The 15,436-nt window shown below is 46.8% G+C and overlaps 1 protein-coding gene and 2 pseudogenes across 3 annotated transcripts in view; 1 reads left to right on the top strand and 2 right to left on the bottom strand.

The window, feature by feature from the left end:
* SNX27 (sorting nexin 27) overlaps positions 1-15,436 on the top strand; it is a 76,059-nt gene that overhangs the window by 11,351 nt on the left and 49,272 nt on the right. The gene's annotated exons all lie outside the window — the stretch shown is intronic.
* LOC129404085 (U6atac minor spliceosomal RNA) lies at positions 7,792-7,869 on the bottom strand (annotated as a pseudogene).
* LOC129404082 (U6atac minor spliceosomal RNA) lies at positions 14,855-14,971 on the bottom strand (annotated as a pseudogene).

The raw sequence follows: 15,436 nt of genomic DNA, 5'->3' as shown, positions 1-15,436 counted from the left end.
GGAGTAACCCCTGAGCATTGCTGGGTGTGACCCCCCCAAAAAAAAAGCAAAAAAAAAAAAAGAATATCTGGAAGTTTCAGAAATTTCTACCTTTGCAGATCAATTGACTCGTGTATAAAGCTTATAATTTGTGAAATAGATGGTTTGTCTTCAGACATACTGCTGCTTCGTTCCCTTTGTACCCAGCTCCGGGGCCAAAGGAGAGCTCTCGGTGTGGAGGCACCCCCTTCCCGTGGGGCGGAGCACAAGGCCACCTGCCAGTGGTTTGGGGGGCTAATCCAGGCCCTTACACACAGTAGGCTTTTTTTCTTGTTTTGTTTTGGAACCACACCCACTGGTGCTGAATGCTTACTCCCAATTCTGCACTCAGGAATCACACTTGTGGGCGTGAAGGACCGTATGAGGTACTGAGGCTCTGACCCGGGTTGGCTCATGCAAGGAGATGCCCTCCCCACTATATTGTTGCTCCAGTTCCGTGATTCTTTCGTCTCTATTGTGATGGTTGTTCTTAAATTTTTTGGTACCAAGTGTGGCACATTTCATTTCTATTAGATGAAATAGATTATTTTCAGAATTCAAATGAAATAAAAACTTTTAAATAGTTAACATGTTACTGTTATTCCTCCTCTTCATTTTGTTGTTGTTGAGGTTAATGTTTATATATGTAAAGTCTTATTTTTGTGTGTGAGGTGAGGGCCTTACTTGGCAGTGCCCGGCTCAGCACTCAGGGATGACTCCTGGCAGGCAGGCTGGGGGCGGGGGGAGGTGGGAAAGCAAGTGCCGCCCTCTGGAGTAGCTCGGGCCACAGAAAGTCTTACTCTTATATTGCATGCATATAATTGAATTGCATATGTTCTTTGAGTTTTATTTATTTATTTATTTATTTATTGGCCACACCTGCTGTGCTCAGGCCTTACTCCTGGCTTTGCACTCAGGGATCACTCCTGGTGTTGGTCCCCGATATCACATATGTTTCCCCGAGCCCACCAGGAGTGATCCTTGAGTGCAGCTAAGAGTAGCCCACTGAGGGTAGCCCTAAAATTTAAAAAATGAATTTTTCCAAACCCATAGAATGGACACCACCATTCATTAACCCTAAAGTCAGCTATGAGTCTGGTAGATGCTGGGAGACTGAGATGATAGGTTTATGGATGATAATAAATAAATAATGTCATGTTTTGGTGAAACATAAGGGTTAAGCTTTTATTATCTAAAAATAAATAAACTTAAGGCCAGAGTGATAGTACAGTGAGCAGGGCCCTCGCCTGGCAGGTGGTCAACAAGGTACCCTGGTACTCCATATGATCCCCTGAGCCCACCTGAAGTGACTCATGAGCACAGAGCCAGGAGTAAGTCCTGAGCACCAACAGGTAGAGAACCACAAAGTGTGATCCCCACCCCACCCCCCTAAAAAATAACTTCTTAGAAGAAGAATCTGACAATTATCTGTGAGGCCCAAAGTACCATTTGCCACCACAAATAAAAGTAAATTGGGCTGGAGAAATAGTGCAGTGGATAGGGTGATTGCCTTGCACACAGCCGACGGGTTCAATTCCCAGCATCCTATATGGTCCCCAAACACTACCGACAGTAATTCTTGGGAGCAGAGCCAGGAGTACTCCCTGAGCATTGCCAGATGTGGTCCACACACAAACAAAAAAATGTTTACTTCCCTCTGATTAGAATACAAAATTGCAATCTTAATTTAAAAAGCCTCCTATATTAAAAGTATAAAAGCTCTAAAGCAGTGTTTCAGGTCACTAGAACATACTGTTTATACTCGTTGCCTGGCATAATTACTGGGGACTTTTCATTTTTTTTTTTTTTTTTTGCTTTTTGGGTCACACCCAGCGATGCTCAGGGGTTATTCCTGGCTTTGCACTCAGGAATTACTCCTGGCGGTGCTTGGGGGACCATATGGGATGCCGGGGATCGAACCCGGGTCGGCCGCGTGCAAGGCAAACGCCCTACCCGCTGTGCTATCGCTCCGGCCCCGGACTTTTCATTTTTAACGCTGTAGTGCTTACAGTTTTTTTGTATTTTGTGTCTGAGATTCCTGTTAAGATGCTGAAAGTTGGGGCCAGAGTGCATACAGCTGTTGCCTTGAACTCGGCTGATCCCAGTTCAATCCTGGCATTGCCCAGCACCGTGAAGAGTAAATCCCGAGCCAAGAGTAAATTCTGAGTGCAGAACAAGGAGTAAGACCTGAGCATCATTGGGTGTGCCCCCCAAACAACCCCACAACCCCCCAAAAAATACGCTCAAAGTCTCCTGCATGTACTCATAGCTTTTACATAGCTGAGGTCAGAAAAGGGAGAACTGGAAGGACTGGGATTGGAAGACTCATTAAGGGCAGTTTATCTGGGGGAGGGCGACACAGCTCAGGCCTGGACATGGTCCCCTGAGGACGGCTGGGAGCAATGGCCTCTCCAGCCTGAAGGGCTGCAAACAAGGCCGTAGAACACTTGCCTCCCTGCCAACCCCAGTCTCATCAGGTGCCATCTTCTTTATTTTTTTTCATCCTAAGGGGGTGCTCAGGACTGACTCCTTGCCCTGTGTTCTGTGCTCATACTGCCCCCACGCCAGGCTGTCTTCACTGGGGGCCCCTCGGAGGGGAGCGGGTTGAGTCTCCCTCCCTGCCCCAAGCAGAGCCCTGGCAACTGAAAACCTCCAGAACCGAGCCACAGCCATGCTCCAGGCCACTCTCCACAGGCTCGGACAAGCCTCACCCATGAAGGAACCAGCAGAGGAACCCAGGTGTACAGGACCCCGTGGCTGAGATCTCCAAGCCTGCTCAGATTGGGACTGGACCCTCTCCACCCAGATCCCCCATTTTCCAGTAGCTTGGCAGTCACACCCACAACAGCCAAGACCCAGAGACTATAGAACAAAGGTCCCGGAACAGTGACGCAGTTTTTCCTGGAGCGTGAGGCCGCAAATGCAGCCATGTGACCTCTTTATTATTTGTTTGTTTGTTTATTTATTTATTCCCACACACGGCAGAGCCTGGCAAGCTACCTGTGACATATCTGATATGCCGAAAACAGTAACAACAACATGCTCTTTGTGTTCCTGGAGCGAGCAGACGCCATTGGGCTACACTAGCATGCGACAGGGACAAATGAAGACATTACTGGCACCTGCTCAAGCAAATCGATGAATACCGGGATGATAGTGATACAGTGATCCCTGGGTTACTTCAGGACTGAAATTGTCTGCTGAATCTCTCACCAGAACGAAAACTTTCCAAAGGGAAAGGACAAGGGATTATTCGATTTTTTATCCCCAGACTCCAATCCCATCTTTGTCACAGATGAGCACTCATTAAAATTTTCCCTGATTGTGAAAAACATTAAGGCTAACCCATAAAATGATTTTTCTTCATGTGCCTCCATAATTTCACCCCCTCTTCCAGCCACCCCAAGGTGCTGGGGGCTACTCCTGGTCCCTGTGCCCCTGTAGGGCTTGGGGTACCATGGACAGCCAGAGAGCTAACCTGGACTTACACATACAAAGCACATTGTCATCCTTTTGAGCTATCCCTCAGACCCTCATTCCTTACTTGTAATTTCTACACTAGTTTCATTATTTAAGAAGTACTAAAATATTATGCAAGTTCTGCATGTTTCAAACCAGTATTAGTGGTGATTTTGCTTTTTGTTATGGGAGGCAATAGGTTTAAAGCTTAAGAAAATAGTAATTCAAGCTGGAGGGATAGTACAGTGCAGAGATAAGATAGTGTGTAAAGTACTTGCCTTGCACATGGCCAACCCAGGTTTGATTCCCACATATGGTCCCCCAAACCATATCAACTCCCCTGAGCGCCCTGCTCACTGTACTACCACTTTGGCCTTAATTGTATTTACTTTTAAATAACAAAACTTAAACCTTATGCTTTACCCCAAAATGATATTCATTTACTATCATTGATAAACCCTATCACCTCAGACAAAACCTGTGTCAGCTGCTTGCCCTATAAGCACCCTACCTATTGGACTATCATTCCAGTCATGGATACATTTTTGTTTGGTTTGTGCTCAGGACTTACTCCTGGCTCTGTGCTCAGAGATCACTCCTGGTGGGGCTTGGGAGACCCCATATAGGATTCCGGGGATCAACCCAGGTTGGCTGTGTGCAAGGCCAGTGCTCTCCCTGCTGTACTATTGCTCCAGCCCCTGAACACTTTATTTGGGGGGGGGGGGGTAACACCCGGCGATGCACAGGGGTTACTCCTGGCTCTGCACTCAGGAATTACCCCTGGCAGTGCTCAGGGGACCGTGTGGGATGCTGGGAATCGAACCCGGGTTGGCAGCGTGCAAAGCAAAGGCCCTACCAGCTGTGCTATCGCTCCAGCCCTGGACACATTTTTTATGACATGTATCTGCCTTTGTAGTGTCCAGAGTTTTCACTGAACTAAAAATCCTCTTTGTTCAGCTTATTCATTCCCCCACCCTACCCCGATACTTGGACAAATACTGCTCGTTCCACTCTCTCCATCATTTTGTTTCTTCCAGATTGTTATATAGTTGAAATCTTACTGATTTCCTCTCTTGTGTGTGTGGGAGGAAGTGCTCCCAAGCAGTGCTCAGGAGGCCTGGCAATTCTCAGCCAGCCAGGCCAGTGGTTGAGTGCCAGGGCCTGAGGACGCAGTGCTGCTCGCCCTGCAGTGCCAGGGATACCAGCCCCCTCCCGCCCCCGGGAGTGCCGGGGCATGCTGGGCACATTCCATGTCCCTGCTGGTTCCTGGCCCTGTGCTTCTTTCACACGGTCATGGCACGTCATGACACTTAACGTTTCTTTCTGTGACCTGATAGCTGGTGTCTTTCCAGTGCTGAGTAATGCTCCGCTAATGGGTCTCGGACAGTTTATTCCTCTGCTGAATGGCAGCTCGTCAGCTTCCATAGCTTGGCAGCTACAAGCAAAAGCTGCTATACGCATCTGTATCCTGGTGTTTGTGTGAGCAGTGTCTAGCAGTCTTGACTAAACTCTGAGGAATACAGCTCCCACATTAGTTGGATGTTTGCCATGTCTCCGCGCAACTGCAAGAGTTCCTGTTACCCTCTGCCATCAAGCCCCATCAGCTTTTGGTATGGTCAGTGTTCTGGATTTTGAACGATTCTAATTAAGTTCATAGTGATATGAATACTTTTCACTTAAAAATATATCATATATTTTGTAGTGGTGCAAGCACAGTACCTTTGTATACCTAAACCAGAAGCTCTGTGTGTGTGTGTGTGTGTGTGTGTGTGTAAATGTGGAGACTAAGGTAAAGGAACAGAGTTCACCCATTATCTTCTCCTCCTAACATAACTACTTTGAGCATGTTGCTGTCATTTTATTTTGGGCCATACTCAGAGGGGCTCAGACTGTGCTCAGGAATCATTCCTGGTGGTGGTGAGGGGACAAACCGGTAGAGTGGCATGCTAGGCAAGTGCCTTATCTGCTAGACTATCTTTCTGGGCCATATTTGTGCATTTTTTGGAGTTGAAATTGTACTTATATTTATACAATTTATAATTAATTTTTTTGCTTTTTTTGGGCTTTGTTTTATGTGCTCTGGGCTTCCACTTGGCTCTGTGCCAGGGGCATTCCTGGTACTATGCTGAGGGTGGCACTGGTGAAACCAGATGGGGTGCTGGGGATTGAATCTGGGTTGGCTGCATGCAAGGCGAGGGTTCTGACCCATGTTCTACCTCTCCAGCCCCCAGGATCCCTCTAGTCTTCATCCCGCCCCACTCCATCACCTTCCTTCTGTAGTTGGCATCTGAAGGGTATACTTAGATTGGACATTCGCTTTATTTCTCTGTACACCTTATATAAGAGAGTTCATCCAGTATATTTGTCTGTTAAGGTTTTTTTTTTTTCAAGCCCCAGTCCCTCATTAAATCATTTAAATTTATTTTTTTTAATTTTTATTGAGGACAAGTACAAAAGTACAATTTTGTACTTTTAAAACTATTTACCAGATCTCCTGTCATTAGAAACAGCTCAAGCAACTTTCAGCTGTTTGCTTTCTCGTGTCCTTTCTCCCTCTCCCCCACCAGTCTTTGGGGGAGCTTTGCAGACCCAGGGTTCTCATCCCAGGATGCTCTTCTAGCCCAGCTGTGCACCCAGATACTTGAGTCCACCTGGACGTGCTCAAGGGGCCATGCGATGACCAGGATCAAGCTTGGGCCTTGTACATGCCAGACATGTGCTCCAACCGTTTGAGACCCAGGTTGTCCGCCTCTTATTCAGACAGTAGATTAGGTTGGAGGGGCTGGAGAGGACTACAGCACTTGTCTTGCACAGTGGACCCAGGTTTGATCCCCAGCACCCAGTGTAGTCCCCCAGTCTTGCCAAGAGTGATTCCTGAGTGCAGAGCCAGGAATAGACCCTGAGCACTGCTGGATGTGGTACCAAAACAATAAATATTTACATAAATAAACTAGATGATGTTCCAAGATGCATGATATAAAAGATATTTCTGAAACAAAATCCCCCCAATTTTTTGATAATAGTCAAGAATAGTAATTTTGTGCAGGCATGTTCAAGCTTCATTTCCTTATTGCTCTAAACTGGATCTCATATCTCAAGAGGGCAAAGTACAGCAGATTGCTAAAACATTTAGTCAATAAGAATAATCACTGACTTGATTGTTTGCTTTAAGATTAGCAAGAAGGCAGGGTTAGATGCAAAGAGGCCAACTAGTCAGATGAGTTGACTGCAGAGTTAGCAGGGACAGGTGTGATTTGTTTCTGTACCTGGTAGTGTCTAGCGTAGTGGACCAGCACCAGGCCATACGCTGGTGACACTTGAAGCATCTCCGCTGATGCCCAGGGGTCTGTGTTTCTCTGACTATGACCTGTCACCCAATGTCTAAGAAGATAGACTGTGGACATGGCAGGGAGTTGGTTAAAAATAAAGCTCTGTAGAACACATACCATGGCTCTGCCGGCCTTAGAAATATGCAGTATCTGAATTCAGCTGGCTTTGCATTTTACCTGCTGTGCCTTTTTTATGGGCAAAGATATCTCCCCTCTTTACAGTCACATTTTGTTTGCTCCTTTGTCTCATGCATCTTTCTGTTTATCTCCCCTCCTTATAATTAGTCTTTTCAGTAGGGTAGTACCCACTAGTGTTGGGTCGCCTCCAGTGGTGATCAGGGGGGCAGGCCTCTGTTGCCCCCCTGGAACTGTGTTCCTGGCTGTTATAGCAGTCTTTCTGGACAGGGAGTGGGATGAGTGTCCTCCCTAGCCTGCTCAGAGCTGGGGGGACCGGGCCTGGTGTGCTTGGAGGCGAGGCAGAGCTGGAAATGAAACTTACCTACTCTTCCCTACTCAGCTTGTGCTTTAGCCCTCTCACAATGCTTTTGTATTTTTGTGGTTTTGGGTTACACTCACCTGTAGCTCATGGCTTTCGCCTTTCTCCAGGCAGGCTTGGGCGACCATATGAGGTGCCAGGGGTCAAGCCCCGGTCAGCTATGTGCAAGGCAAGCAAGCGCCTTATCCACTGAACTACCCCATGGCCCAAATGTTCTTGTATTTTAAATGCAAAAATTCTCAAAACATATAAAAATTTGTCTTTGTGTTTTGCATTATATAATATATAAGCTTTTCTATTTTTGCCTGTATTATATATAAAAATTTTTTATTGTTATTTTGGGGGGGGTCATACCTTATGCTGTTGAGGGCCAACTCCTGGCTTGACACTCAATGGTGGTGCTCTAGGGGATTGAACCGGGTCAGCCACGTGCAAGGCAAGTGCCCTGCCCAATGTGCTATTGCTCCAGACTCATTAGCATCCTTATTAAAAAAATGTTGGTTATATGCCATGAAGTAGGTGGCAGTGTCTTAACCATATGTGTGTTGCAGGCTGTGCTCAGGGCTTACTCTTGGCTCTGTGCTCAGAGATCACTCCTGGTGTGGTTCAGGGGACCATATGGGGTGCCAGGAATCAAATCTAGGAAACAAGCACCTTACCTGTTGCTCTATCTCTTCAGTCCCACAATTCAACTTCAGTGATGTTTAATTTTTGTACAGTCAAGCACACTTTTAAGAAATAGGGTCCCACCCTGTAGGGTGGGGACTGGGGTCTGGTTACTCCTTATGTGCTTAGTCAGGTGGTATCTAACTGGTGCTACACCAGTGATGCTTAGTGTTGTTGGATATTTACTCTAAGTGTTTTAGGCTCCATCAGTGAATTACCCTTGTTCTTCCTCCCAGAGAAGCTTACAGTGCTTTTGTTTTGTTTTGTTTTTGTTTTTGTTTTTGGGTCACACCCGGCAATTTACTCCTGGCTCTGCACTCAGGAATTACCCCTGGCAGTGCTCAGGGGACCATATGGGATGCTGAGAATCAAACCCCAGCTGGCCATGTGTAAAGCAAATGCCCTACCCGCTGTGCTATTGCTCCAGCCCCCACAGTGCTTGTATGAGCACTCCTAATCCCGGAATTTATCTTTAACCTTTCCTTTGTGCTTTACTTTTCCCCGAGTTAGTCTTGGTTACTTGTAAGTCAAACTTTCTGGTAACTCTGACTTTGTAGTGAATTACTTGCTTTTCTATTTCCCCTATAATTTTTCATATTTTACTATAGAGCAGTGTTCTTTGCTTAAACATAGAAAGACCATTAATGCTATACTCCTAATATTTGGGAGTTGATTGACTCTGAAATATCTCTATATCCATTATAATTACTTGACTCCGGCTTCGCTTGCTGTGGTTCCTAGCATTCCATAAAGGGAAATTCCACCATGGGCCGAATGGATCTGGCTGAGCGGCAGAGCTACCCCGGCATCAAAATGGAACAGGCTAGAAGGCATAAATGCATGGTCTTGATGCAAGCTGTTATGACTTAAGAACAGGACCCCCATGGGGAAGGACAAGCTGAACTGGCCTGAGGACTTAGTCTGGGATTTTCGGTAAAGGACTTGCTTGCCCTCGGAGCCCAGAGAACTAAGTTTTGGGATCTGTATCCCTTACTGTGTTTATTGAAATAACTGCAAATATGAATAAGAAGTAAGCTTAATTGTTTGATATGTACAACTAAAGGGAAAGAGAAAAGCAATATAGATGTCCCTGGGAGACAGCGTCTCCTTGAGTTAAACTCCCAAGAGAATTTCCTCCATCAAAACACTTTACGTCTGTAAATGATCAGTCACACCGACGTGCAGTCCTGTACCTCAGACCCACTCAGTGTTGTGTAAGTGCACGCACAGCCCTGCATTGAGCAGGCCAGTTTGACGGCCAGTCTATGGGCCCCCGTCTCTTTGCTTCTCTACTGGGGAGACGGCGGGGAGTGGGTTGCTCTAAGCCACCAAACACACAGGTGGTGCCCCGGGATCACCAGTGTCACACCAGGGCCTTTGGAAGGCACTCACGGTTCTGTGGGTGGAGCTCAGTGCCTTGGGTGCTCTTGCCAAGTGCTCTGCTGCCAGAACTACCTCCCCGGGACCAAACACATTTTAAGTGTAAAGCTATGACAGAGGCGTAGACCCGTTTAATTGCCATCTCAAATCAACTTAGAGAATATTCTTACCACTTAAGAAAGCTATCAGCGCTGGTGCCCTAGTACAGCGAGTAGGAAGGGCGCTTGTTTGTACCTGGGTGACCAGATGACCCGGCTTGATTCCGGCCCTGCCAAGGGTGATCCCTGAACACTGCTGGGTATGGCCTGAAACAAATTTTAAAAAAGAAAGCTCCCACCTCTTGGTATTCTGCGGCCTCCTGTCTTCCTCATCCCTCCGGACAACTACTGATCTGGTTTTTACTGGTACTGAACAGCTTTTGCCCCTAATCTAGATCTTCATGTAAATGGAATCAAATCACCTTTCTGTGTGACTTCTTTTTTCAATGCGTTTTTGAGATTCATCCGTGTTGTTGTGGGTTCCCCATCCCCACCCCCCATCTCCACTGAGTACTTCATTGCATCAGTGTACCATGATTTATCTGCTCACCATTTAACAGATGTTGGGTTCTTTGCAACCAGTGAAATACTTTGGACTATGAAATAGCAAAACTTCAGTGATCCTCCAGCCCCATTTATTTGTGTGACCATGTTTTTTTTTTCATGGAAGTAGAATGCTGGCTCCTCTGAGTGGGATGTGCATTGGGACTTGCAGTCAGATTTGTTATGCTTTGAGCTTTTACCTGGCATTCTTTCACATTCCTGATAACTTGGCTTTAGCCCTCATTTTAGTTTTAACTATCATAGTGGACAGTGTAATGTCAGCCTTCGTCTTTTTTTCCTATTGGGACCACACCTAGTGGTGCTGGGAGACAGGGCAGGGCGCTCATCCCTCACCACATGCCGGAGGGGGAGTCGGAGGTGAACTCTGGCCCCCTCATGAGTGAAGATTGTACCTTACCCTGGAGCCATCTCCCTGGCCCTGCTGGATTTTCATCTACAGAATTGAAGAGTATGTTTTATTGCTCGTTGTTCTAGGAGTTTCCTGTCTGTTTGTACAGGCTGTGGTTGCCTTCTTGCCCGTTACTGGGGCTCAAAGTAACATTCTGCTTACGAGATTGAACGGCTACTTCCTGTGGAACTGTGGGTGATTCTGACCTATTTATACTTAAATTTGTTTGTTTGGGGTTTTAGGCTACACCCAACAGTGTTGGGGGTCTTCCTGGTAGTCCTCGGGAGACCCTGAGGTGCTCAGAACAGACCCTGGGTGTCTAGCATGCCGAGCATGGGCTCTGACTTTGGCAGTTTACAGCTTGGATTAAAGTCTTAAATCTTTGGTGCCCAGAGCCATAGTACAGTGGGTAGGGCACTTGCACCCAGCACCCAGCCACCTGTAAGTTCTCGAGCCCTGCCAGAAGTGATCCCTGAGTGCAGAGCCAGGAATAAGACTGAACCCTGCTGGGTGTGACCCAAAAACAAACAATAAAAAGTGAAATTGATTAAAATGATCAGTTATATCTTGACAATGATTAGGACACACACAAAAAAGGTAGGTAACTTAACTAAGAGAACAAAATTAGTCTGTGTAGGATTTGGAGTCTGCGGGTAGACTTTCTCCCCTTATTTTGTGGGTTTTTTTTTTTCCTTTTCGGGTCACACCTGGCGATGCTCAGGGGTTACTCCTGGCTCTGCACTCAGGAATTACTCCTGGCAGTGCTCGGAGGACCATATGGGATGCTGGGAATTGAACCCGGGTGGGCCGTGTGCAAGGCAAATGCCCTACCCGCTGTGCTATCGCTCCAGCCCCCTCTCCCCTTATTTTATTATGAAAAAGTGTACAGAAAATTGAAAGAATTTTACATTGAGTGCCCACATCCCAGCATCCTAGTGCTGTAACTAATGTTTCCCTGAATTTGTTTAATTGTACATCTGAAGAAACATGGACTGTAGATGTTCATGTGGCGAGGGGCGTGGCACTCCCAGAGGCTGTGATCTCCAGGGGGGGGGGCCAAGGCTTCTGTCGCCCTTGCTTGGAATGCAGTCATTCACTTTCAGGTAGAGCCAGGTGATTATGTTGCAGAGCAGGAAGAAAGGCAAGGGAGAGAGCGTGAGGGCAGAAAGGAGGCCTCACCCTCAGCCTGCTCTCTTGTCCGGTAAAGGCCTGTCACAGGTGGCCCTGCTCACTGAGTGCCCGCTGCCTTGGGAGTCTCACCTCAAGCTCTGGAAGGCAAAGCTAGGATTAGTCCCCCCCACCCTCCTTTTTGTTTGTATTAGGAAATTGAGGGATAGTGAGAGTACCTGATGACCAAGGTCTCATCTGTCACATGGTGGACAGTATTCATGCCCTGCTCTGACTTGAGTCTGCTCATTGTATTATAAGTATGTTCTGTTGGAATTTCTCTTGTGGATTTTATATTTGCATTCACTTTCCTGTATATAAATATTTTCTTTCTGTTTTTTTTTTTTTTGGACCACAACCCAGTGGTGGTGGTACTCAGAGGCTATTCCTGGCTCTGTGCTCAGGAGTGACCCCTTGCCGTGGTCAGGGGACCAACCATATGTTGTGCCAGGGATTCAGAGTGGGAGCAGCAGGACAAAGGCACAAAAGCAGCAGGACCTTAGCCCCATGTCTCTCTCTGGCCCCTATAGTAATGTTCTGTGGGCAAAGAGGTATACAACATAGACAGCTGGAGGCCTCTGAATTTTTTGTTGCTATTGGTTTGGGTGCTGGGAATCGAGCCGGGAACTTGTACATATGTGCCCTGTGCTCTGTGGTTGCACTGTCTCCATCACTCCTCTCCAGCCCCGCTCCAATTCTTTTGGAGGGAAGGCCTACTTATTTATTATTTTAGGTTTTTGGTCACACCTGGCAATACTTAGGGCCCTGCACTCGGAAATTACTTTTTTTTTTCTTTTTGGGTCACACCTGGCTCGTGCACTCAGGAATTACTCCTGGCAGTGCTCGGGGGACCATGTGAGATACTGGGAATTGAACCCAGGTCAAACCCAGGCAAATGCCCTACCTGCTGTGCTATCTCTCCAGTCCCTCAGGAATTACTCTTGACAGTGCTTGAGGGACCATTGGCAATGCCAGGGCTCAAACCTGGGTCGGCTATGTGCAAAGCAAGCACCCTCCTCAGTATACTTGTCTCCACCCGCTGGAAAGCCTCTTCTAAAGCCAAGCTTTTTGAGGCTTTTACTCATCTCATTTAATTTTGGGGAAAAATGAAGGAATATACAGTTTTGTATGAAATTACGAATGTCTAGTATTTCTTCTACGGCAGAGGCAGTAGTAAAGTAGACTAGCAAGTAAAGACTAGCAAGTCACCCTTTCCTGTGTTTGTCAGAAAGGTGTTGGGATGTAGCCAGTTTGCAGGCTGCTCACCAGTGAGGGGAAAATCAGGCAGGCTCTCCGCGTCCAACCTGCTGCAGCCCCTCTTCAGGGTCTCTGGACAATTGTTGGTGCATATTTCTGTGAGTAACCTACGGAACAGTTTATTCTCACTTGGAAACAGAAGGGGTGAAAGTGGTTCTCAACTTTTCTGGTACTACATTCTCCTTATTTTTTTAACCAGTGAACCGGTGGGACATCTTCCTTGGGCGACGGGGAATGGAGAAGCCTCTGTGCACAGAAAAGAAGTTTTCCATGCAAGTTTCCGATATAGTCACTGGTCCCCGAGCCTTTGGACAGAGTGCCATGGGTTAAAGATGCTTTAAGGGAAAAATGAGAGTGCTGAAAAGCCAGATTTGCACAGCAGTCCTTTTCTATTGTGTGTTTATTCTGGACCTGACATCTGGTGGTATCCAGGCAGTGCCCAGTGTAGTACTGGGGGTGTGATGATGTCATGGGGGAGCCTGTGGGCCGGGAATCTCCACTGGGCTCCTGTGTGGCAGGACACACTGAGCATCATTCTCAAACTCTCACAAATGTATAGTTCATGGAACGGGTAGCATTAACATAAGAGGAATGTTTTATATCCAATATTTTCCCTCCCAGTTTCTAAAAGAGGCTTCATTTGCCCCACTTGGGTAGCAAGACATTCCCAGAGATGTACAGAAAAAAAAAATTGTTTTGTTTTGGGGTATACCCAGCGATGTTCAGGGGTTACTCCTGGCCCTGCATTCAGGAACCACTCCTTAAAGTGCTGGTTGGGATTATGTAGAATGCCGGGAATTGAACCCAGGTCTGCTACGTGCAAGGTCAGTGTCCTGCCCTCTGTATCATTGCTCTGGCCTGGACGTACGAAAATTTTTATGTTCATTTTTAACCTTCGCTTTTTCAATTTTATCTCTTCTACTATCCAAGTATCAGAACTAGTAATATGATCATAAATTTAGATGAACTCTTTTGCCAACCCCCAGTTCATGCCTGCTGACCCTGGTTCAATCCCTGGCACCCTTTATGGTCTCCCGAGCACCGCCAGGAGGAAGCTGTGAGCACAGTGGTGTGGCCTAAAACAAAACAAAAAATAAAATAAAATTTCTTCATAGTCACAGGTACATAGTATTTTAATTTTTGTGCTCCTGGTCTGAGTGTTCAGGCATTGTTCTGAGCAGTCACTTAGACCCTCAGCAGTGCCTGCAGGCTTTTAATACTGTTCCCATCTCACAGACGCTGGAAGCAAGACCTAAGAAAGGCTGTTGACTGGATCAAGATCACTTCTTTTTTTTTTTTTTTTTGCTTTTTGGGTCACACCCGGCGATGAACAGGGGTTACTCCTGGTTCTACACTCAGGAATTACTCCTGGCGGTGCTCAGGGGACCATATGGGATGCTGGGATTCGAACCCGGGTCGGCCGCGTGCAAGGCAAACGCCCTACCCGCTGTGCTATCACTCCAGCCCAAGATCACTTCTAGTACCAGGATTTTAGTCATGTAGATCTACCCCTAGGACCCATTTTCTATTTATGCCTTGCCTACAATCAGCTTATTTTTATTTTTATTTTTTTTTCTTTTTGGGTCACACCTGGCGATGCACTCAGGAATCACCCCTGGTGATGCTCAGGGGACCATATGGGATGCTGGGATTCGAACCTGGGTCGGCCGCGTGCAAGGCAAACGCCCTACCCGCTGTGCTATTCCTCCAGCCCCCTAATCAGCTTATTTTTTTAGAAAAAAATCTTTATTATTATTATTGGCTTTTTGGTCACACCCAGCAGTGCTCGAGGGTAACCTTACTCCTGGCTCTGCACTAAAGAATTAGTCCTGGCAGTGAGTGGGGGACCATAGCGGATGCTTGGGACTGAACCCCAGTTGGCCGTGTGCAAGGCAAATGCCCTACCTGCTGCACTATTGCTCCAGTCCTCCCAAAGTTCTTTATTATATTACTCCTAGTTCTGTGCTGAGGAATCACTCCTGGCAGGGCTCGGGGACCATATTGAGATGCCAGGGATTGAACCTGGGTCAGCCACCTGCAAGGCAGACACCCTGTCTGCTGTACTATGGCTCCAACCCATTAGCATCTGTGAAAAGAACGTTGGTCAGATGGCACGAAGTCGGTGGTGCTGTCTTAACCATGTGCTTGTTGCCGAACCCTCTTCCATCTGTCAGGGGGAATGCAAACCTTCTCTCCTTTCCTACAACTTTTTTTTTTTTTTTTTTAATGATTAGTCTGACCTGATCCAGATTTTTTTTTACCAGTGCAAGAGGCTCTTGATTTTCTTCCCTAACTAGTAAATTATGAAATTATTGAAAAATGTTGGTGTATAAATTAGATGTGGGGTAATAAAATATCAGTCTGCTGACTTTCCTGGCCAGATGACGAGACTCAGTAAGGAGGCGAGCGGGGTGATCTGCCTGTTTACATGAATGGATGTTTCAGATGCCAGACTCTGATGGAGACGGTGTCCGTGACTCAGGCTTGTGGAGGGCTTGTTGCTAAACTTAGCCTCAGTTTTAAGAAGTGAAAAAGCCCAGTGGTTTCGAACAGGACTGAAAAATTTAACTCTAGAAGGTGGATCAGCTTGTATCAAACTGACTAACGGCCAGGTGTGCATTTCCTACGCCCTTGTGGGCAGGCTCTGGCGGGGACCCCCCAGGCCGTTGTTTGC

This window comes from Sorex araneus, chromosome 3 (genome assembly GCF_027595985.1).
Source record: "Sorex araneus isolate mSorAra2 chromosome 3, mSorAra2.pri, whole genome shotgun sequence".
NCBI lineage: Eukaryota > Metazoa > Chordata > Mammalia > Eulipotyphla > Soricidae > Sorex > Sorex araneus.
The sequence above is the reverse complement of the archived record's forward strand: the minus strand, read 5'-3'. Positions and strand labels throughout refer to the sequence as shown.